The sequence below is a fragment of the Pristis pectinata genome, chromosome 10 (genome assembly GCF_009764475.1).
Source record: "Pristis pectinata isolate sPriPec2 chromosome 10, sPriPec2.1.pri, whole genome shotgun sequence".
Taxonomy (NCBI): Eukaryota; Metazoa; Chordata; class Chondrichthyes; order Rhinopristiformes; family Pristidae; genus Pristis; species Pristis pectinata.
The window spans coordinates 76,113,178-76,136,849 of record NC_067414.1 but is presented as its reverse complement, the minus strand read 5'-3'; the positions used below and the strand labels follow the sequence as shown (position 1 = coordinate 76,136,849).

Genomic DNA, 23,672 nt, shown 5'->3' with positions numbered 1-23,672 from the left:
GTCATTTGCTACAAACCAGAAATATCATCATAATACCATTCATGTAGGTTTTTATCTGAAAATCCTCATGGATCAGAGTTATGGATAAGCAAGGAAATCACCAAATGTATTGTAGTCAATGCTCTTCCTTTCATAAAGTGGCGTGCCAGCAAAGAAGATTCATGTATAAACATTGTGCACATCTTGCAACTACTGTTCATTGCGCTTCTGAGGCCAGTAGGTTTGGCCACCATTGTCATGTGCAATTTTTTTTATTTCTAAGCATTTTACATACACAAGTTGTACATGCTTTGAACTATTAAATTTGAGTTCCACTTTTAAAAGTAAATGTTTTTATGAATCAAAAATGTTTCTTAAACCATTAACATTTGGTTTCCTACAATTTTAAAAATACATGCCTAAACATTGGTATTATATTTAATTTCCATTTGGAACACCTGCAAAAACAAGATAGTGGGAAAATTTATTTTTAAAAAATAATAAGGGGCTTTTTTCACCCTGATTGCTATGTTGAAACATGAGTTGCACAGTTCCTGATGGCAGCTGTCAGCAAAGATTGCAGCCATTGCATCTGGGCACTGCAAATCATGGGAGGTATCATAGTCCATGGCAACATTCTGGCTGCCCTGGAGGTGAGGGAACATGCAGAGGTATGGCTCTCAGCCTTAAAGAGGCAGGGGTTCAGTACTCCACAGAGATCACAGCAGGCATCTGTGTTGTGCATAGTTGCAACAAGTACTGTGAGACCTAGGAATGAGTATGCAGAGCAATAAAAATCCAGGCAGGCAGGTGCCGACAGCTACTCGTCAATGTCTCAGCGGGACCCTGTAATTCTCATCTCCTTGCCAACTTGTTGTAGGGTTTGTTCCTTGATTTACTAAAACTGAAGGTCATGGGTTGCACATTATTTTTCCAGTTTCTGTCATTAAGGCACGTACATTGATGGGGACATTACCTGTCAGAAAGATGTTGGCAAAACTTCAGCTTAAAAGAATCAGACCTAGAAGTACCCGGTCTAAGCTTGTGATGAGCAGCATTTCAACAGGACATAGTCACCATCATATTAAAACATGCATTGTTTGACTTTATGATGATCTGTGCACTAAATAAAACAGGCAAAAATATGTCCAGTTTCTAGGCTATAATCTGCAGGGCACTTCAAAGGTTTTCAGAGATCTATTGCATTGCTGTCAATCAATCAATCAAATGTCTTTGCCAGTAAATGACTTTTAAAATTGAAATCATAATTAAAAGTATTTCATTTCTGGCACAATATGTCTCCAGAGTTAAGCCATTGTCAATGCTTTTCATGGGGATAATTTTGGTATCACTTATTGGGAACTTCTTCTGGGTTCTTTGCATCAGCTAATGTAGGTGTTAAATCATTCCCTGATCAGGCAAATGCTGAACTACTCTTCAGTGATCAGTTCCTATAAACAGACAATGGCTTTAGGTGCATTTTAATATGCAAAAGTGCATCACTGATAGGAAGCTCAATAATTGTGATGTTGAAGTTGTGTTTAGGAAATTTAATCTACTTTAGAATAAACAACAGACCTAATTATTAGATCTTTGTCGTTGAGTTTTCCCACCTCTCTGTATACCAGAAGTCCATTTATATTACTGACTCTGTGTGGGTATCTTCCAAGCACCAACTATTGACTTCCCTTATACTTGTTTAAAACAGTGCTGCATTATCTTATAGTATATGCAAATTAAATACTCTAAATGCAGCCTAATTTAGCTCATGTTATATCATTGATGTTATCACAAATGATAACTGCAGGTGCAGTAGCTTAATAAAAAAAAGAACTTGTCTTCATACAGCCCCTCCTTCAGAGTATAACTTTCCTAAACAATTTATAAATGTTTAACCAAACAAAATTTGCCTGAACAACATAACAGGTCACAAGCAGTTTGTCAAAGTGTAGGTTTCCAAAAGCATTTTAGAGGAGAGAGAAGGTAGTGACACAGAAAAATTTAGGAAGATAGTTACAGAACTTAAGGACTTGAGAATGAAAGGCGAAGCCCAAAGCTGAACTGATAAAAATTGAGAATGAGTGAGACTGCAGTGTTCTTGTAGTGTCGCAGGGCTGGAGAAGATTGTGGAATTGAATTGAATTGAATTGGTTTACTATTGTCACATGTACCAAGGTACAGTAAAAAACTTGTCTTGCATGCAGTTCACACAGATCAATTTGTTACACAGTGCACGGTAAAACAATACAGAATACAGAGTAAAGTATTACAGCTACTGAAAAAGTGCAGTGCAGGTAGACAATAAGGTGCAAGGTCATAATGAGGTAGATTGTGTGGTCAAGGGTCCATCTTATCTTACTAGGGAACCATTCATTAGTCTTATAACAGTGGGATGGAAGCTGTCCTTGAGCCTGGAGGTGCATGCTTCCAGGCTTTTGTATCTTTTGCCTGATGGGAGAGGGGAGAAGAGAGAATGTCCCACGTGGGTAGGATCTTTGATTATGCTGGCTTCTTTACCGAGGCAGCGAGAAGTATAGACAGAGTCCATGGAGGGGAGGCTGCTTTCCGTGATGTGCTGAGTTGTGTCCACAACTCTCTGCAGTTTCTTCTGGTCACTGGCAGAGCCGTTGCCATACCAAGCCGTGATGCATCCAGATAGGATGCATTCTGTGGTGCATCTATAAAAATTGGTGAGGATCAATGGGAACATGCCAAATTTCTTTAGCCTCCTGAGGAAGTAGAGGCACTGGTGAGCTTTCTTGGCCATGGCGTCTACGCGATTGGACCAGAACAGGCTATAGGTGATGTTCACTCCTAGGAACTTGAAGCTCTCAACCCTCTCAATCTCAGCACCGTTGTTGTACACAGGTGCATGTCTCCCAGAATCCCCTGGAGTATCTTACCCATCACTGATGTTAGACTCAGCAGCCTGTAGTTCCCTGGCTTGTCCTGGCAACCCTTCTTAAATAAAGGCACAACGTTAACCAGTCTTCCGGTATCTCACTTGGAGCTAAGGAAGATACAAATATCTCTGCCAGGGCCCAAGTAATTTCTTCTCTGGCTTTCTACAACTTCCGAGGATACACAATGAAGTCTGGGAGGGTGGCTAATGTTGTGCCTTTATTTAAGAAGGTCTGCAAAGAAAAACCTGGGCACTATAGACCAGTAAGCATAACATCTGTGGTAGATAAGTTACTGGAGGGGATTCTGAAGGATAAGATAAACATACCATTGGAAAAACAGGTTCATTAGGGATATTCAGCATGGCTCTGTGTGTGGGAAATCATATCCTGCGAATTTGATTTGAGTTTTTTGAAGAAGTAACCAAGAAGGTCGATGAGGGCAGGGAAGGAGATGTAGTCTTTATGGACTTCAGTAAGGCCTTTGATAAGGTTCCCCATGGTAGTTAGCTATGAAAAGTTAGATCGCATGGGATCCAGGGAGAGCTAGCTAATTGGATACGCAATTGGCTTGATGGTAGAAAGCAGAGGATGATGGTGGAAGGTTGTTTTTCATACTGGAACCCCGAGACTCGTGGTGTGCCTCAGGGGTTGGTGCTAGGCCCATTGCTATTTGTCTTCTATATCAATGATTTGGATGAGAATGTACCAGGCATGGTTAATAAGTTTGCAGATGACACTAAAATAGCTGGTGTCATAGACATGAAGATGGTTCTCAAGAATTACAGAAGGATCTTGATCATCTAGGTAAGTAGGTGAGCAGTTTAATTCCAATAAGTGTGAGGTGTTGCATTTTGGGAAGACAAAGCAGGGTAGGACTCTAAAAGTGAATGGTAGGGCCCTGGGGAGTGTTGTAGAACAGAGGGACCTAGGAGTACAGGTACATGATTCACTGAAAGCAGTGGTGAAGAAGGCTTTGGCACACTGGTTTTCTTCAGTCAGGGCATTGAGTACAGAAGTTAGAATGTTATGTTGCAGTTGTACAAGGCGTTAGTGAGGCCACATTGGGAATATTGTGTTCAGTTTTGGTCACCCTGCTATAGGAAATATGCCATTAAGCTGGAAAGAGTGCAGAAAAGGATGTTGCCAGGACTTGAAGGACTGAGTTTTAGAGAGAGGTTGAGCAGGCTAGGACTTTATTCATTGGAATATAGGAGAATGATGGGTGATCTACAGCAGTGCATAAAATCATGAGGGGCATTGATCGACTGAATACACACAGTCTTTTTCCTAGGGTTAGGAAATCAAGAACTAGAGGGCATAGGTTTAAGATGAGAGGGGAGAGATTTAATTGGAACCTGAGAGGCAACTTTTTCCACACAGTGGGTGGTCTGTATATGGAATGAGCTGCCATGGGAAGTGGTTGAGGCACGTACATTAACAACATTTAAAAGGCACTTGTACAGGTACATGGATAGGAAAGGTTTTGAGGGATATGGGTCAAACATGGACAAATGAGACTAGCTTAGATGGGAATCTTGGTCAGCACAGACCAGCTGGGCCAAAGGGCCGGTTTCCATGCTCTATATCTCTGACTTGGTTGGGACCCAGGGATTTATCCGCTTTTATGCACATCAAGACCATCAATACCTTCTATTTTGTAAATTGATTTGTTTTAGGACATCACTGCTTTCTTCCCTGAATTCCCCAGCTTCCATGAGCTTCTCCACAATAAACACAGATGAGAAACATTCATTTATGACCCAGCGTCTCTCCCTTGGCTCCACATAGACAACCACACTGATACTTAAGGGGACCTATTCTCTCCCTAGTTACCCTTTTGCTCTTAATACACAAATAGAATCTCTTAGGATTCTCCTTTACTTTATCTGCCAAGGATCTCTCATGTCCCCTTTTTTTCCTTGCAAAGGAATCAAGTAATATAGGACTGTATTGAAAATGGAGCTGAGGAAGAAATCAGTCATGATCTTGATGAATGGCAGACCGGTCTCAAAGGCCGTTTGCCCTCTCCTTGCTTCTAATTTTTTTGTTCATATGAAAATAAGAGCAAAAATTAAAAAAAACAAGGCACTGCCAAACTGGAAGTTAATGGAGATGAACAAGCAAAGGGGCATTGCTGCTTCAGATAATTCTTATAACTGCTTGCAATGTGGATAATATTAATTGTTATTTTTGTTTTCTCCTTCTATAATCCCACCAGGGTGTACTACTAGTCTATCAATAGGACAAAGTGGTGCAGTGGTCCCAACCTTTGCCAATGCTAATCTATATAGTTGGCCACGAGGTGGTGCACTGGAGTGGCACATGTTAACATAGATTCTTCTTCCTCTCTGTTTCAACACCTCAGTCAGATGACCTGGATGACATTGGGAACTATTCACTTTGTGGAAATCATGGGTTCTAACCTATATTTTACTACCTTCAGATAGTAAATGGTGACTTTGCCATCCAGGATTATTTTTAAAATATCCTTTGTGACTAAGCCTTCTGTGCATGATTTCATGACCACTATGATTTGTGTATGTGTGAGTGACTAATGTGGTGTAGCTCTCTGTCTAACCTAGAGTGACCTTATAAGGGCAGAAGATGTGGTCAGGTTCTTAATGATCTTGTGATAGTCACTCACTAATGATTTTTAGAGTTTGAAATTTGCGTTCAGATTCAGAGAGAAAAAAAATCAAATCTGTAAATGTGAAGTTAAAATTTATCTGGAGCATCATCTCCTGTTCATCTGAAGTTGCTGGTGAACTTTTTAAACATTCAAAACTGATATTCCTGTGGAACTACATTTACTTCAATGAGCTAAAATTTGTTAATTTGCTTCAGTTGAACACCTTTATGTCTGTAGGCTACAAAAGCTAAACATGTCTGCAATTTCTTTTTACTTCGATCTGATAGTAAAACTGATTTTTGTCCCCAAAATATCTGTTGATTTCATTCTCAGAAATGTTTCTAACATTCAAAGTAAATTTGATGACATATAAGCCTGGAAATTGCACTATGCAACATAGTTCTAAGAGTAGTTAGAATGTACATTTCACGATTCTCTCCATGTTTTAAGAGAGCAGGTTAAAAGTTCTGCGGAATCACAAAGAGGACAAAGGGGAATACTGCAAATGTTTGAGGAATGGTATTTCAGAGTATAATTTCCAGACTATATTTCCTTCTGGTTGTCAGTAAACTTGCAAAACCCATGTTATTAATCAGTGTTCAACAATAAGAACCATTACAGCAAATTAAAGAGGCAGAGAAAACATTTTAGTTTAATTTAAATACGTCATTTTTCATTAACGTATGCAGACCAAAACATTGATTTCTTTAAAATGAGAGCTGAGGAACTATACTGGTAACAGTATCACACAGCAAAATAATTCCTCTTCCTGTTAATTATTTTGAAATAATTCTGGATTGCAGCTTTACTTTGACAGACATTTTCTCAAACTGACATAGAGTTATAGAGTTTTACAGCACAGAAGCGTGTCCTTCAGCCCAACTCAACTATGTCGACCAACGTGCCTTCCTGAGTTCATCCTATTTGGCTGCATTTGGCTCATTTCCCTCTAAACCTTTCCTATCCATGGACCTGAAGTGATGGAATGATATGGGTTGCAGCTTTTCCAGGGGTGGCTGGTAATGCTGTTTATGGTCAGCTAACTAGAGGTATGATTTGTAAGGCAGGCCATGTTAGCTTTTGTCTCACCTTGCCTTTTGTTCACTGCGGTCGAAGGTTTTGCTTCTGTATAATACTCATCTGTTCTGCCTTCCTCCATCCACAATAACCCCAAGCAAATACCTGGCAAGGCTCAACCTACTGAGTAACAGAGGCTCTGGGACTTGAGCAGGTGACCTCCTCAGTTGAGAATCATAGCACTCAGATGACTGAGCGGGTATTTCTTGCTTCACTTTCCATAGACTGCACTGGTCAATACCAAAAATGTGTTCTCATTATTAATTAAACTGTAAAATATCTGAATGAAATATCCCATCCAAGTGTTAATTGATATTTCATCGGTCAGACTTATGTATTTCAACAATTTGACTTTTATTTCATATCTCTATTGTTCATTATTTTCTTTTTATTTGTATCTTATAGAAGACTGGTTGATAACAAGGTAAAAAATAGTATTTTAAGGAATGGATACATCCCCTTCTATTGATTGCCTTTGGGTTTGTCATTGGAGGTAGGAGATATAACCTCCTATCTCCAATAACCTCAATTCATAGGCCCACCACTGGCCTCCTGTTATTTCCCTCATGATTTCACACATTAGTTGGGAAGTGAACAACTTGTTTTATTATTTCCTTATTCACTTGTGCAACTCCGTAGAATTTCTGGGGATAGAATTTAAGCTTAGACCCTGGGTGGTAAGTTGCCGAGAGCAGATTGGTGGCCTATTGTACACCTCATCAAAATTTGCTTTCTGAAGGTATCAATAGAAAAAGAATCAGATTAGCAGGCAGCTGATCCACCACTGCAGTTCATTGTCCGGTGGTGAATGTTCAAAACTAGCCTCTGGAGTGTGACTGACATGTGCTAGAGGCAAGACTGTTTGACTCTTAGTGGCTCTTCCATGGAAATCCTCACAGTGACAATGCTGCTTTGAGGGAAAGTGGAAGGGGGTGGTAGCGAGTGGGAGATAGGAATGGGAATAGAGATTTTTGATCAGTAGAGCTAAAAACAATTGTTCAAGCACCACAAAGGTGTACAGAAAACAAAGAGAACACCTTTGCGGTGATCTTTTATCTTTAAACCTTTCACCTTAAAAACATATATTACTTAGGTGACCAGATTTATTGGGCAGTATCGTGTATTAAAACTGAATTTGTGTGTTATGTGTATTAATGAAGAAGTAAAGATAAAGGACCAAGAACGATCATGTAGCTGTCAACAAAAGTGAGAAGAATAAAGACAACTGAATACCATTTTTAGCTTGCTTAGGTTTAAAAGCCGATAAATTTCAGGAGGAAAGAAATGTAGAGAAATTCACTCTTTTTGTGACACAAAGAAGGCTTACATTTTAAAATGGATAGTGAGAAAATATACATCAATATTGCATCAGATATTAATTAATGTAGTAAACTAGAGGTAAAATGGACTGATGTGTTGACTGATCAATTACAGGAACCTCATCATCAGCACATTAACAAGATTTTGTAACCAGTCAAGTTTCAGTTTTATTTTAATGCAGGTTCACAGCCACAATCTCTAACATTGTAATTAAAAGTGTGCTTGCTTTTTTAAAAAAAAATGTACACCAAAAATTGATGTCTCCTTTTCTTGCACTTAGGAATATTACATCAAAACACTTCGGGCATCAAAATAGATAGACCCTGAAAACAGGCACAAGGATTATAACGCATGAGTAATTCACACCTGATCCTTCCAATGTAAGCAGAATGTCTACTTCATGCTGTCTGCTCACTAGCATGAAGGTTGGATGCACCCAGTACAATCCGTGCTACCGAGTAGTTGCATGGTTCAGTAGGGTCCCCAAAAATGGCAGAGGCCTGCAATGCTTCAAGTGAGCCTGGGCTAGGTTAAAGCTAACCTGTTCCTCCTAAAGCAAATGGTGGATGTTGTGTTTGGAAAATAGTGATACAGCTTTGATAACTTTCTATCACTTGTCAGCTGAGAAAGTGGAGATGTGGTGAGTAGAGAGGGTTAGGTGGATTCCAGACAAGTTCTCTGAGGGTAATGACCTCAAAAGTCAATGCAAGGAGTCAAAACTCCAAGGATCTGGAAGCAACACTGCAATAAGTACAATGACCTCCCAAGAGTGGCCAAGGTTAGTGAGAAGATCTACGTATACCACATTCCACTCACTGCACCCACAGGCCTCAGACTCTGCTCAACGGACCACTCTCATGTCACCCACTTAACTGCAATTCCTATCAATCAGGAGTCACCTCTGTTCTTCCCACCCTTATACTGCTGCCAACCATACATCCACATGCCAAGGCTTGCACAAACCGCCTCATCTTAACACACTATGTAACATTTATTGACACACTTCCCTCTCCCATGCAGAACACAGAGGGAGCAGCAGCGAGCTTGTGGTGGTGAGAAGGGGAGTTGCAGGTCAAAGTCCATTACGCTGCTGAGAACACAGAGCTCACCAGCCTTGCAGCAGCCACTGCCTGAGGCTGTTGCCCGTAGCATGTTTGCAACAACAGAAAATGTTGATACTCTGCCTAATCTTCTGTTATCACATCCCAGTTATCCCTCATCTGATTTACAAGTGGCAGATGGTGCAGGCCTTAATTCTGAGCATTCAGGTAGCCAAGAATTGCAATTTGGCCAGATGGTGGTGGACCAGGAAGAAGATTGAGAAGATCACAAAGCACCATCACTCATATTCACACTTGCTTTGCTTAGGAACTGTGCCTGAATGCCCATTGTCAGGGAGCAAGAGCAGTGGAATGTGCCACAACCCCAGGGGGCAAAGTCACACTTAACTTCTGCTGCAGAGGTTTCAGGTGAGCACTTCAATGGTACGGGCTACAGAGGAAGAGTGGTAGCCCAATGAAATGCTTAATGCACTCACAAACCTTGCATGCAACATTAAGCTGCCCAGAACATTCTACACCCACTTCTCACACAGATTTTCAGAGCTTCAATCCACCCTTTACGTCAAGGACATGGTGGGAAACCTGCATCTTCAGACCTGTGGGAATCAACTTGATGACATAGCCTCTACCGCAGCACAAATATAATCACCCATGTTTAGGTGCTGCTGCTGAAGCTCATGCAATCCATTGCAAGCTGAGTTTCCTGTCACCTTGTTTAGAAACATAGAAACATAGAAAAACTACAGCACAATTCAGGCCCTTCAGCCCACAAAGCTGTGCTGAACATGTCCCTACCCTAGAAATTACTAGGCTTACACATAGCCCTCTATTATTCTCAGCTCCATGTACCTATCCAACAGTCTCTTGAAAGACCCTATCGTATCAGCCTCCACCACCATTGCCGGCAGCCCATTCTACGCACTCACCACCCTCTGAGTAAAAAACTTACTCCTGACATTTCCTCTACATCTACTCCCCAGCACCTTAAACCTATGTCCTCTTGTGGCCACCATTTCAGCCCTGGGGAAAAGCCTCTGACTACCTACCCGATCAATACCTCTCATCATCTTATACACCTCTATCAGGTCCCCCCCTCATCCTCCGTCCCTCCAAGGAGAAAAGGCCGAGTTCCCTCAGCCTGCTTTCATAAGGCATGTTCCGCATTCCAGGCAGCATCCTTGTAAATCTCCTCTGCACCTTCTCTATGGCTTCCACATCTTTCCTGTAGTGAGGCGACCAGAACTGAGCACAATACTCCAAGTGGGGTCTGACCAGGGACCTATATAGCTGCAACAATACCTCTCGGCTCCTAAATTCAATTCCCTGATTGATGAAGGACAATACACCATATGCCTTCTTAACCACAGAGTCAACCTGTGCAGCCACTTTGAGCGTCCTATGGACTAGGACCCCAAAATCTCTCTGATCCTCCATACTGCCAAGAGTCATTAATACTATATTCCGCCAACATATTTGACCTACCAAAATGAACCACTTCACACTTATCTGGGCTGAACTGCATCTGCCACTTCTCAGCCCAACTTTGCATCCTATCTATATCCCTCTGCAACCTCTGACAGCCCTCCAAACTATCCACAACACCCCCAACCTTCGTGTCATCCACAAACTTACTAACCCACCCCTCCACTTCCTCATCCAGGTCGTTTATAAAAATCACAGAGTAAGGGTCCCAGTACAGATCCCTGAGGTACACCACTGGTCACCGACCTCCACGCAGAATATGACCCTTCAACAACCACTCTTTGTCTTCTGTGGGTCAGCCGGTGCTGGATCCACAATGCAATGTCCCCTTGGATCCCACGTCTCCTCACCTTCTCCATAAGCCTTGCATGAGGTACCTTATCAAAGGCCTTGCTGAAATCCATATACACTACATCTACTGCTCTCCCTTCATCGATGTGCTTAGTCACATCCTCAAAAAATTCAAACAGGCTCGTAAGGCAGGACCTACCCTTGACAAAACCATGCTGACTATTGCTAATCATATTATACCTCTCCAAATGTTCATAAATCCTGCCTCTCAGGATCTTCTCCATCAGCTTACCAACCACTGAGGTAAGACTCACTGGTCTATAATTCCCTGGGCTATCCCTACTCCCCTTCTTGAATAAGGGAACAACATCCGCAACCCTCCAATCTTCCCGAACCTCTCCCATCTCCATCGATGACGCAAAGATCATCGTCAGAGGCTCCGCAATCTCTTCCCTCACCTCCCACAGCAACCTGGGGTATATCTCATCCGGTCCCGGCGACTTATCTAACTTGATGCTTTCCAAAAGTTTCAGCACCACTAATATCTACATGCTCAAGCTTTTCAGGCCACTGCAAGTCCCCACTACAATTGCCCAGATCTTTTTCCGTAGTGAATACTGACGTAAAGTATTCATTAAGTACCTCCGCTATTTCTTCCAGATCCATACACACTTTCCCACTGCTGCACTTGATAGGCACTTGTTTGTGGACACCTGTATTCAATGTGACTTGAAGGTGTTGAATTGGGGTCTAAATTGCTTTTTAAATTGTTATTTTTCTTGTTACTTAACTTTTTTATGCTTACTTATATGTTTGTATAATCACCTGTTTGTCTGTAAATTTTCAGTTGATTTTGAAGTTTCTTTGTCTATAAGCCTGAGATGTCATGGCAGCATAATCAAGACTGTCTTTGTTGCTCACAGACTGTCCTTATCAGAGAAGACTCCCTTACCTAACCAGTTTAAACTAGTTTGCAGTATAAAGAGAGAGCACGAGGACAGGTCCTTTGTTACTTGCAGTTCCTTGCTACTAGTTACTGTTACTTCTTTGTTACTTGCCTTACTTGCTTTTCTTGCCTTACTTGTCTGCTTTACTTAGTGTTACTTGCTGTTTCAAGCTGACACTGCTTGACCTGTATTTTGACGAACATCTAATTAAATGGCTGTGACCATAATATTTGCGCCTCATTTTTGACTTCCGAAGAACCTTTTGGACAATATCATCTCCAGATGCAACAAAGGGCACCATAGCAGTCCAGCAATCTGTCTCCAACAGATTACATGGACTATTGATGCAGCGCCTGGGGGACTAGTAGTAGCCCAAGCCTCCTGCCCACACACACAACGTCAGCAGTTCTCCTCCAATCTATCACCATGTTAGCAGTCTTGCTGTTGCCTGCCATTCAAGCAAGACTCCTGCTACATGGACCAAGATGGTACAGCAGGAAGCCTGATCTTCCAGGCCTAGAGTGGCCATTGTTGAGGTCAAAATGCTGTGATTGAGGTGTAAGTAATGAGGCTTTGTCTCAAGAGGCTTTGATACAGAGGCTGACCAGGATCTTTCACTTTCCTCTGTAGTCTTACCAGTTTAGGGTTGGCAGTCAGGGCAGTCGTATGTTTCTCCTCTGCATGATGTGGGAGATTAGGGAAATTTCCAGCAACCATGGTGACTATACATGTGGGAGGTGTGTCCAGCTGTAGCTCCTGACTGACTACATTGAACAGTTGGAGCTGGTGTTGAACTTAGTCAGGAGCATCCATGATTCTAAGAGCATTATAGACAGGAAATTTAGTGAGGTGGTCACGCCAAAGGTACAGGCAGCAAGTAGTTGGGTGACCACCAGGAAAGGTAGAGGGGTAGACAGAGAGTGCAAGATTCCCCCGTCACCATTCCCCTTGGTCACAAGTGTATTGTTTTGGATGGTCTTTCAGAGCAGCAGCAGCAGCAGCCAGATCTGTGGTACAATGACTGACTCTGATACACGGCAGGGGACGGTGGAGTCAAAGAAAGCTTTGGTGACAGGAAGACTCATTAGTCAGGGGGACATCAGAAGAGTCTGTGGCCATAAATGAGTCTCCAGGATGGTATGTTGCCTCCTGGGTGACAGGGTCAAGGATGTCTCCAAACATTTGCAGAACATCTCAAGGGGAGAGTAAGCAGCTAGAGGTTGTTGTACACATTGGAAGCAATGACAGAGGTAGAAAAAGGGAGGAGGTTCTGCAGAATATAGGGGAGTTAGGCAGAAGGCTATAAAGTAGGATCTCAAGGTTTGTAATCTCTGGATTACTCCTGGTGCCATGCACTGGTAAGGGTAGGAATACTGGATAGGGCAGATGAATGCGTGGCTGACGAACATATGCAGGAGAGAGAGATTCAGGTTCTTGGACAATTGGGAACTCTTCTGGGGCAGAGGTGACCAGTACAAGAGGGACAGGTTGCACCTGAACTGGAGATGGATCAATATCCTGGCAGGGAAATTTGCTAGAGCTACGTGGGAGGATTTAAACTATTCTTGCAAGGGGATGGGACCCGAAATAGTAGTGCGGCAGATGAGAAAGTTGAGGCAATTATAGAAATTAAAGCGAGCAAGTTCAGTAGGCAGGAGAGGCAGGGGCAGGACAGGGAGCGAGGAAGGTCTGATAGACTAAACTGCATTTATTTTAATGCAACAAGCCTGGCAGGTAAGGTGGATGAACTCAGGGTGTGGATAAGTACATCAGACTGAGATATTATGACTATTACAGAAATATGGTTGAGGGATAGGCAGGACTGACAGCTCAATGCTTCTGGGTGCAGATACTACAGGCATGACAGACGTGAAGCAAGAGAGGAGGGAGAGTTGCGTTTTTGATAAGGGAGAACATAACGGCAGTATGTAGAGAGGATATTCCTGGGGGAATGGGGGAATGGGGGAATGGGAAAATAGCTGTAGGAATAATGGCGTTTTAATAGTAGGTGATTTTAACTTCCCTAGTAATACCTGGACAGACATAGTACTAACGATTAGATGTGGTGGAATTTGTTAAGTGTGTTCAGGAAAGTTTTCTCAAGTAATTTGTAGATGGCCCTAATAGAGAAAGTTCCACAAATTAATGACCTAAAATTGGGGCAGGGCTAATATTGATGGTATTGGAAAGGAACTTGCAAAGGTTGATTGGGAGAGGCTGTTAGCAGGTAAAATGACATCTGATAAGTGGGAGGCTTGTCAGGGTTCATCAGCCAGGGTTCCCTCATTACCCTTCACTCTAATAGGAGCCTATCCAGATGAGTCCTATGTTTTCCTATAATTATTTAAAAACTAGTAGAATTATGGTCACTGCTCCCAAAGTGCTCCCCCACTGCTATCTCAGCCACTTGCTAAACCTCATTTCCCAAAAGGAGGTTGAGTGTTGTCCCTCTCTAGTTGGGCCATCTACAAGGACAAGCCAGGGAACTACTGGTGGGCTTAACATCAGTGGCGGGTAGGTTACTGGAGGGGATACTGAGACACGGGATTTATCTGTGTTTGGAAAGGCAAGGACTGATACAGGATAGTCAGCATGGCTTTGTGCATGGGAACTCGTGTCTCACGAATTTGATCTGAGTTTTTTTGAAGAGGTGACCAAGAGGATTGATGAGAGCAATAGATGCTGTCTACATGGACTTTTGCAAGGTTTTTGACAAGGTCCTACATGATAGGTTGGTCCGGAAGGTGAGATCACATGGGATCCAGGGTGAGCTAGCCAATTGGATACAAAATTGGCTTTGTGGAAGGAGGATGGAGTGGAGAGTTGCTTTTCATGTTGGAGCTCTTTGACCTGTGGTATGCTGCAGGGATCGGTGATAGGTCCCTTGTTGTTTTTCATATATATTAATAATTTGGATGATAATGTAGGTGCATGATAAGTAAGTTAGAAATGGCACCAAAATTGGTGGTGAGGTGCACAGTGTAAAAGCTTGTCCAAAGTTACAACAGGGTGTAGATCAACTGGGGAAATTGGCAAAGGAATAGTAGACGGAATTTAACTCAGACAAGTTCAATGTAATGCATTTTGGGGAGTTAAACCAGGGCAGGATATACACAATGAATGACAGGGCCCTGGAGAGTGTTATTGAACAAAGAGACCTTGGGGTACAAGCACATTGCTCCCTGAAAGTGGCAACACAGGTAGACAAGGTGGTGAAGAAGGCATATGGGATGCTTTCCTTCATCTGATGGGGCACTGAGTACAAATGGGGCATCATGTTACAGCTGTGTAAGATGTTGATAAGACCATACCTGGAATATTGTATGCAGTTCTGGTCACCATACTATAGGAAGGATGTCATTAAGCTTGAGAGGATGCAGAGAAAATTCATAAGAATGTTGCCGAGACTGATGGGTTTGAGTGGATAGACTGGATCTGTTTTCCCTGGAGTGAAGGAGGCTGAGGATTGACCTTTTAGAGGTTTATGAAATCATGAGGGGCTTAGATAAGGTGGATGGTGACAATCTTCTTCCCAAGGTAGGGGATTCTAAAACTAAAGGGCTTAGGTTTAAGTTGAGAGGGGAAAGAATTAACGGGGACTTGAGGGGCAGGTTTTTCACACAGAGGGTGCTGGGTATATGGAACGAGCTGCCAGAGGAAGTGGCAGAGGCAGGTATAATTACAATGTTTAAATAGACAGTTTGGTGGGGTCATGGATAGTAAAGATTTAGAGGCATGTGGTGCCAATACAGGCAATAGGGACTAGCTCAGGTCGGTATCTTGGTCGGCATGGATAAGGTGGACCAGAGGACATCTGCAAATTTCTCCACCTCACAGTGGGACCATGGAGTTAGCACAGGAGAACTGGGATAGGCAAAGACAAATGGAAGACAGTCACAAAGATAATGTACAAGAAACATGCCAAATTTATAAATTTATGTTGTAATAATTGTTTTGTCTTGGCTTTTGTTTTTGCATTGTGGCCGAATGGATACTGTGATGGTCAGTGGCAGAGACCAGGTGAACACATAGGATATTCACGGATGAAGAACTGGAGCTGTGTTTGCCAATATTGCATTTGGAGGTATTGTTCTTGGTAAAAGGCTGATAAGGTTCCTTTGTCCACCTGCACACTATAGAACTGGCAGGCCCTCATGGTGGCAAGGTTGTGCAGTATATAGCACAAACACTGCAGGCTCCACTGAAGTGGTCCAAATGGTGGTTTCAACATGACAAACATCTACCTCGCGTTTTCAGTGGAAGTATGGATTTTGTTGTGCACATGATGTCCATGTGCATATGGTCTGTCTTATACAATCATGAGCTATGCTGCAAGTGCTTCATGGAGCAGCTGCTGTATCTAGAGTTAGTTCATTGTCCTTCCGCAACTGCCACAGGACTCTCTGCAGATTTTATCAACTTTAAAGATCTCTAGGTTGCACAATGCCAGTGCATGCACCGAATCAGTATTGTAGTAAAAGTCAAAGTTGAGTTTATTGTCATATGCACAAGTACATGTACAGTATGCACAGGTGCAGTGAAAGACTTACTTGCAGCAGCATCACAGGCACATAGCATCAGATACATAACATTCACAAGAAAAACATAAATTAAACATAAGTTATACAAGAAAGAACACAATTAGAACAAAAAAGATGTCCATTGTAGTGCAAAGTGGTCATCGTGTTGTTATACTGAGGTAGTGATTAGGTTTGTGCATATTAGTTCAAGAACTAAATGGTTGAATGAAGTAGCTGTTCCTGAAGTAGCTGGTAGTGTGGGACTTGCCGCTTTGCATCATGATATGCTTTTTCTGCATTACTTCAGTGGGTGTTGGATGTGCATAGAAATATCACGCTAAAAGCAAAATGACTTTAGTGTGGCAAAATGCACAAGCCGCAAAATTAAATTAAGCCACTCTCCAGTTACCACTCATCTGACCCAGGGCAGCTGCAGTTGGTCCCACTGGCACCAGGCACAGGGAAGGGAAAGAGGCGTATTCAGGGTCTCTGCTCCTCCACATTATTCCATAACTCTGACTGGGAATGTGGGTGTGTCAACTGCTGCTGAAGACTGCGATACCCTATGTTGTCTGCCTGCATTTGAAGATTGTATGTGACAAGTAGCCACTTGGGTAAGCCCTAGCAAGCTGGAGCTAGAGGAAATGTGAGCAAAGATAAATCATTGCTTCAGGAAAAAGGAGAGGAAAAGTCAGTGAGCCATGGGATAGGGTGAGACTTTAAATATCCGATTAATGAAGGCTGGAAAGAAGTAGCTACTACAGCAGCAACTGCAGGGTTAAACCAGCAAATACAAGTATTTGGTAGCAAAAACAGCATTAATGAAGTCATACATCATATAACATGCAGAACCTTAGTGGCTACCCAGTGTGTTCAGAATTCTCTTCATACCTATTTAAACTGCAAACTTCTGTCCTTCTGAAATGAGTCAAAAATGCTATTAAGCTTACAAATATTAAAAATCTCTCTGGACGAAAGATAAATCTTATACTTAATTGAGATAGTTTTTGTCCAAGATAATGATAACAGATGCAGAATTACATTAATGTGGTTCAGAAAAATCACAGGGGAGGAAAAAAAGAACTTAAAACTGGCCCTAGTATAGGCACTGCATTTCTAATAAATATCCCACAGTGCATTCTCTGTACAGCAGTCATACATTAATTAGTGAATTCAGTGTCACTGCATTGTGTTACATGCATTCATGTGAATCTTCATTTTTCACTTATGGTGACTTACTAATTAAACATAAGCCTTGCAATTAAATGGAGAAAATGTTGTTAAAAATCTTAATCCATGCATGCTGCAAAAAAAAGCCCACAGTTTTGTACTTCACTTGGTGAATGCAAATCATATTTTTATATTTTTATCGTGCTAACGTAGCTATGGAAATGAAGCAGCTTTCATTTTGTAGATGATACTCTGAGTAGTAAGGTGCAATGTTCCAGAATCTCCCTGCCAGTACCTGGCCCTAGTCCAATGCTTTTAGTGAGTGCTATCTGTCAAGGCATGAATAATACAGCCCCTAGGCTGTCGGCTGAATCCAAATGAGGCATACATCACGAAGAAAGCACTCGACTTTAGCTCCAGAACATGCTCCTGCTACGACAGGCAATTATTCACCCACTGCAGCAGCCATGGCAATCAAACTGGTGGGTGAAAAGGTACACAAAATGAAAAGAAATTTGAATAAAATACAGCAAAATAGGCCAGAGATTATTCAATAATTCTTTATCAAGAGAGAGCAATGGCCAATTTTATATACACTCTGAGTTATTCTGTTTCATGGCTTTATGAGAATCTATTCATAAAATCTGATTTTCATGGGTTGCCAAAAATACATAGTTGATGTTGAGAAGCAATAAATTATTATTGCACAGGACAGGGAACACTTTAGAAGAGCAATCAAAAAATTCAGACTGGCCATTGTTGAAAAGGTTAGCAATTATAAGATTCTGAGTATCTAAACTACATTTTTTTGAACTGCTCACTGGAAACAACATTGTGGTTTGAGCATATTAAGGAATGCCATTGCTGATACTTAGAGAAATAAGAACAAAGAACTTGATAGCCATATTTTTATTGACTCAGGCACTGAACACGAAATCACCCACAGCTGCAGTCCTCATTTAAAATGGAAGCCTCTAACAAAAACTAGAAACACATAAAAATAGTTGGCACCAGGAAAGAGAAATCCAAGTGGGAAAACTAATTACCCCAACATGTACTCCTTTTATGAAGAGCTCCTCAGTGTCATCAAAATAGAAACCACTTACAAAAAGCACAAAAGGTAAAGAAACAGAAAATGCTGAAAATGGTTTGTTAGCATCCAGAGGGGAAAGATTCATTAATGTTTTAAGCAACATCCTTCCAATGAACCCAACAAGCAGTCAAACTCAAAATGTTAATTAATGTTTATTATAATCTCTGTGTAATTCCACCACAATAACAAACTAAATAAAATTGGAAAAAGAACCTATCAATATGCTACGCAATCAATTGGACAATACAGTAGATATGTTCCAAAAAAATCCTTTCTATCTAAAAAAAGTCATGAGAAATCCATGCTTAAAAACATCTTCAAGAATACAAGTAAGCTACTTCAAGTTGAGGAATACCCACTAATTCATTTCTTTGCCTCATATGCTAAGAATGACTGATATTCCAGATTACATTTCTCTGGTGCATTCGGTAACCGAACTGCAAATAAATAGTTCAAGAATTTGATGTGTCCATCTTTTAATATTCATTCTAATTTGAACAAACTCGAAGTCTAATTGTCTAAGATTAATAATGGCGCAATAACTGTGAGGGTACAAAGATGCAGTGAGCTAAAAACACTGTCTTCTTCATTACTCTGAAACTCTAGCTTTCAGTTTAAAATAAAGCATGGAGAACAAAAATATTTTCTCTTTTACATGGCTGTTAGAGCCGTAAGAAACTAGGATTTCAAGTAAACGAATCTAGTTAGTCATGGGAGAGCACTGAGGCAATAGCAGGTGCCATGGATTTAGTCACCCTAAATTAAGAATGCTTATTACTGCCATCAGCAGCAGACATAAAACTGAAATGGTCTGCGTAAGATCCAATGTTCATATAATAAAAAGACTAAGGTAACTGGAGTTTTATCTCTTCTATTACAATTCACACCACTGTCCACCAAGCCATCAACTGCCAGAGACCATGTACACCCTATACTATTGGAATTCTACCATTAATTCTGAGAAAGTCCTGAACGAATACCTGCACATTTCTGTAGGCAATCAAACAAAATTCTAGAATATTTTTATTGTGCTCATCTCCATCACACAACCCTGTCTGACTATCCTTTGTAGACAATGACCCACATCCTGGAGCACAGGAAACACAAAGTGCCATTTAAAGTAAACAGGAAATAACCCAGTCAGAAACATACTATTGGACGAAATGGAATTTCACTTATTCAGTCACGTAAATCAATGAGTCTAATTATAAATGGGCAAGATCACAAAATGTGATCTGAAAATACTGTTAAGCATCCCAGAATCTAAAATAATAAAACTAGAGCTTGGCATTCAGTCACCATAAAATACTGTCCCTGGGGACAATTATACAATGAGAACACATGGTTGAGAAAGAGGAAAGGGGAATGACATGAACATTGGATTCTGTTATTCAAGTTATTTGATTTTCCTTGCAATTGAATTCAAGGGAGAAAAAAAGATTGGAATAATGGTATTATAGGTGGCTGATCTGCTCCCATTCTTTCTGGGCCCCTGCTGAGATTTCCATAAGTGTTAGCTGTGGCTCTGGCTGAGAAGGTATGGTTATATGACCCATCTGTGGATGATCAGGCGATGTAGCATGACACAAGGGCTGTTTTGTTAGAAAGATGCCATATTTCAGAACAAACATTAAATCTGCTCTCCTGGATGGATCTAGCCAAACCCACACCAGATTTCAAAAGAGAGCAGAGAGTCCTCTTTTGTGTCGCTCAACAAAAAATCAACTAAACAGATTATATGATTGGTTTCTCAATGCTGTTTCTCATATATTGTTAACTGACCTTGTCAATTGACTGGTGGATTTCAAAAAAAGTACTTAATTAGAGACGATATTCTTTGGTGCATGCTGAAGTCATGCTTTGCAATAGAAAGTTGTTCTTCCTGAAATGTTGCCACCAGCTCAAGTTCTCTCAGTATTTAAAGTTTATAATGTACATCTTGCTGAGGAGTTCATTCTTTGAGTGGATGATTCAGCTATTATTTTTAATGTAAGCTAGGCAGGAGTAATCAAGCTGTAAGTTTATAGGAGATTTTTTTTGTCCAGTGTAGGATTTGCAGCAGCTCAGAAAACAATAAAATCCTCGGCATGATGTTCAGTGCCAATAGTTCGAAGGGAAAATGCTGGTCCTCCTAATAACATGATAAAATACTTCCTCAGCTGAGAAAGCATGAGCACAAATAAATACACTCTGTTCAGTAAGGGAAGCATCCAAATATATAGGCATTATTAATTAAACTAGGTACAAACATTAATACAAAATAAATTTTAAAAGACCTGAACATTAATGAAAAGCCAGAGAAACTAAATCTGAACCTGCAAATTCTAAACAAAAAACTGGAAGAGAGGCATTAACTCCAGATGCAAGAGAAAGGTAATATGCATTGAAATAAATGTGCATCCTGTAACAAATGAATGCTGATGCACACAATATTTGAAGTAATCTGCCTTAAGAGAATTGAACAATAGCATTTCCACAAGCTGCACCATTGATCCTACTCACAAAGCACACCCTGTGTGGAGTTTTGTACATGGCAAAACAAGGCAATCCTTACTTAGGTTTAAAATATATTTGCTTTTACAATCCTTGTTCATAGGATGTGGATATTGTTGGCAATGGAGGCAGTTTGTGTCTTTCCCTAACAGCCCCCGAGCTAAGGCAGCAGTTAGGAAGCAACCACATTTGTGGTTCTGATGAAAGGTTATCAACTTCAACCATTAACTCTGTTTTTCTTTCTCCACAATGCTGCCCGACCTGCTGGGTATTTCCAATGTTTTCAGTTTTTATACCAGGTTTCCAATGTCTGCAATAATTTGCTTCTGAACCATGTTGGTGGATATGGAGTTACAATAGGCCAGACCAGGTAAAGAAGGCCGAGTTCCTTCACTGAAAGCCAACAGTGAGTCAGAACAATTCTTATGACAATCGGATAGTTTGATGGATCTGGCTGTGTTTTTTTTAAAATTCCAGATTTACTTAATTAATTGAATTTAAGTTCTTCAGCTGACATGGTGGGATCTGAACTCATGCCTCTGGATCAATGTCCCAGAATTCTGACTGCTGGTCTGTAATTTAACTATTAAGCTACCATACCTCAAGGGAGAGATATAACTAGGTGCTGAATTCAGGTGGGTTGTACAATTGTTGGACTTTTTTTTTGACAATCTCCTACTACCCAGCTCGATGTCATCAACTTGAGGCCAGCGTTATGTTAAATCCCTGCTGGCAGCCAAATCCCCTGTGCGCTTAGGGTAAATGCAAGGAGGAAACTGGTTGGTTGGTAGCAAGTGAAGATCAAAGTTTGTTTGCCGGCACACGGGAACGTAGTGCAGGTTATTTTTGACAGGGTTTCACAAGTGTGGGGGGGGGGGGGTAAGTGGGGCAGAGGGGTTAGCGTGATGGTTGGAAGAGGAGAAGGGAAAGGCAACAGGAGATGAGAATGGTTTACCTAGATATACTCCAATCACAAAGTCGTTAAGAGGATCTTGGTGCAATCCTAAGCATTGCATGTATTAGTGAAATGCCACTGCCTGATATGTACCTTATCCCTCTGAATACAAGGCATTGTTAAAGAGATAGTGGGCAAGAATAGTGTAAGAACAGAATGAAGAGTTTTCAGAGGTGACTTTAACTGTGCAGTCACACCCTTCCCATCAGGTTAAAATTGCCCTTTTAGCACCAGCATCAGCATTAGTTCATCAATATCACTGGAGTAACTTGGAGTGGGATTAAAGTAGGCTCTCTTGGGACAGCATGGTTCAGGAGAGGTTTACAGAATGAGATCAAACGATTCAGCCACTGTTTCAAGGACAGCTGGCATACTAACAGAAGTGCATTGAATTTTCCTTCACAAATTTTTAAAGCCTGCAGTCTTTATACAACTTCCTTCCCCCATTCGGGGCTCCCATCAGAAATGCCATCCTAACTCACGTCCATCATATTGAACTGTCTCAGTTTACTGATGTCTGCACCGTGGATTGAGATTCAGGTTCAGGCCGTCCATTTTAAGGCATCTTAATTGGGCAGCACTGGATTTTTAAGTGTTAAAGCAAGGTAAACTTCAAGATCAAGAACAAAATACAGCCAGGATTAGAAAGAGTAGAGGGATGATGAGATAAATCATGTTGCTGTGACGTCAAACTTGAGTTTGAAAAGGAATTGAGGCATGTCTTTTTCCTACAACAAAAGTGTAAGATCTGCAGGTAGTTAAGACAGCTCATTATTTGGGAAAAGGAAAAATATAAATTGCTGGCAATAAAAATAACTGCAGAAAATAGTTCTTAAAACGTGGGTTGCAGTGGGATATATTGCTCATTAGTCAACCTCATCTCCAGGTTCTAATCTAGTCTGCCACTCAGCATTTTCTTATTTAAACCAACAGCATTTATGATTCACTATTCTCATATCTCATGTCAGATTTACCCCCCGTCCTTCCTACTCATCACATTTCTTTCTTTTTTCAAAGGAGAATTGCAGAACCCAATCATCTCAGAAATGTAGTTTACTCACTGGTCTAGGAGAGATGCACAGAAGGAGAGAGAACAGGTTCAAGGGCAGCTGGCACCTCCCTAGAAGTGCATCTAAATTTCCCTTACAGATCTTTAAAGCCCACAGGCTTCATGCAACTTCCTTCTTCCATTTTGGAATGAGCAGCAACTCCCATTCAGTCGATTACCTTGACACTACTCCATCACATTTAAAACAGCTGAACCTGGACACATGACTGAGTTCAGGCGATGCCAGGTTGAATCTCTACAAAAAACATGCCACTCATTTTACAATGGTGTGGATGAAGGGGAGAAGGCATCAGTTACCAGAGCTACTGCACCAGCTTTTTCTTTCCAATATCGAGTCTTTCTTGTAACCATGAAACTTATTTTATCAAACAGTTCAGAATGTTAAACTATATCCACTTCACTTATTAATTCACTGAATTTTGAAACAGACACGAGGTTAAAATCAAAGGGAAAATTAAGTTTTTTTTGGAAAAGACTAACTTTAGTCAGTGCAAATCATATCATCGATTTATTTTTTCCCTGCTTTATTTATGAGAGAGCAGCCTCAGAATTTTCACCCTGATACTGTCTTACCAACAGTTTATACCAGAAGCAGGAATCCCAACCATTTTATATTTATGCACATTTGCTTCTTTCAATGATGTTTTCTTCATGTTAAAGGCCAGGTGCTAGGTAGACTCTTT

The 23,672-nt window shown here is 41.1% G+C and overlaps 1 protein-coding gene across 17 annotated transcripts in view; it reads right to left on the bottom strand.

Annotated features, from left to right (window-relative positions):
* LOC127574826 (myelin transcription factor 1-like protein) overlaps window positions 1–23,672 on the bottom strand; it is a 372,272-nt gene that overhangs the window by 235,127 nt on the left and 113,473 nt on the right. The window lies entirely within an intron of this gene.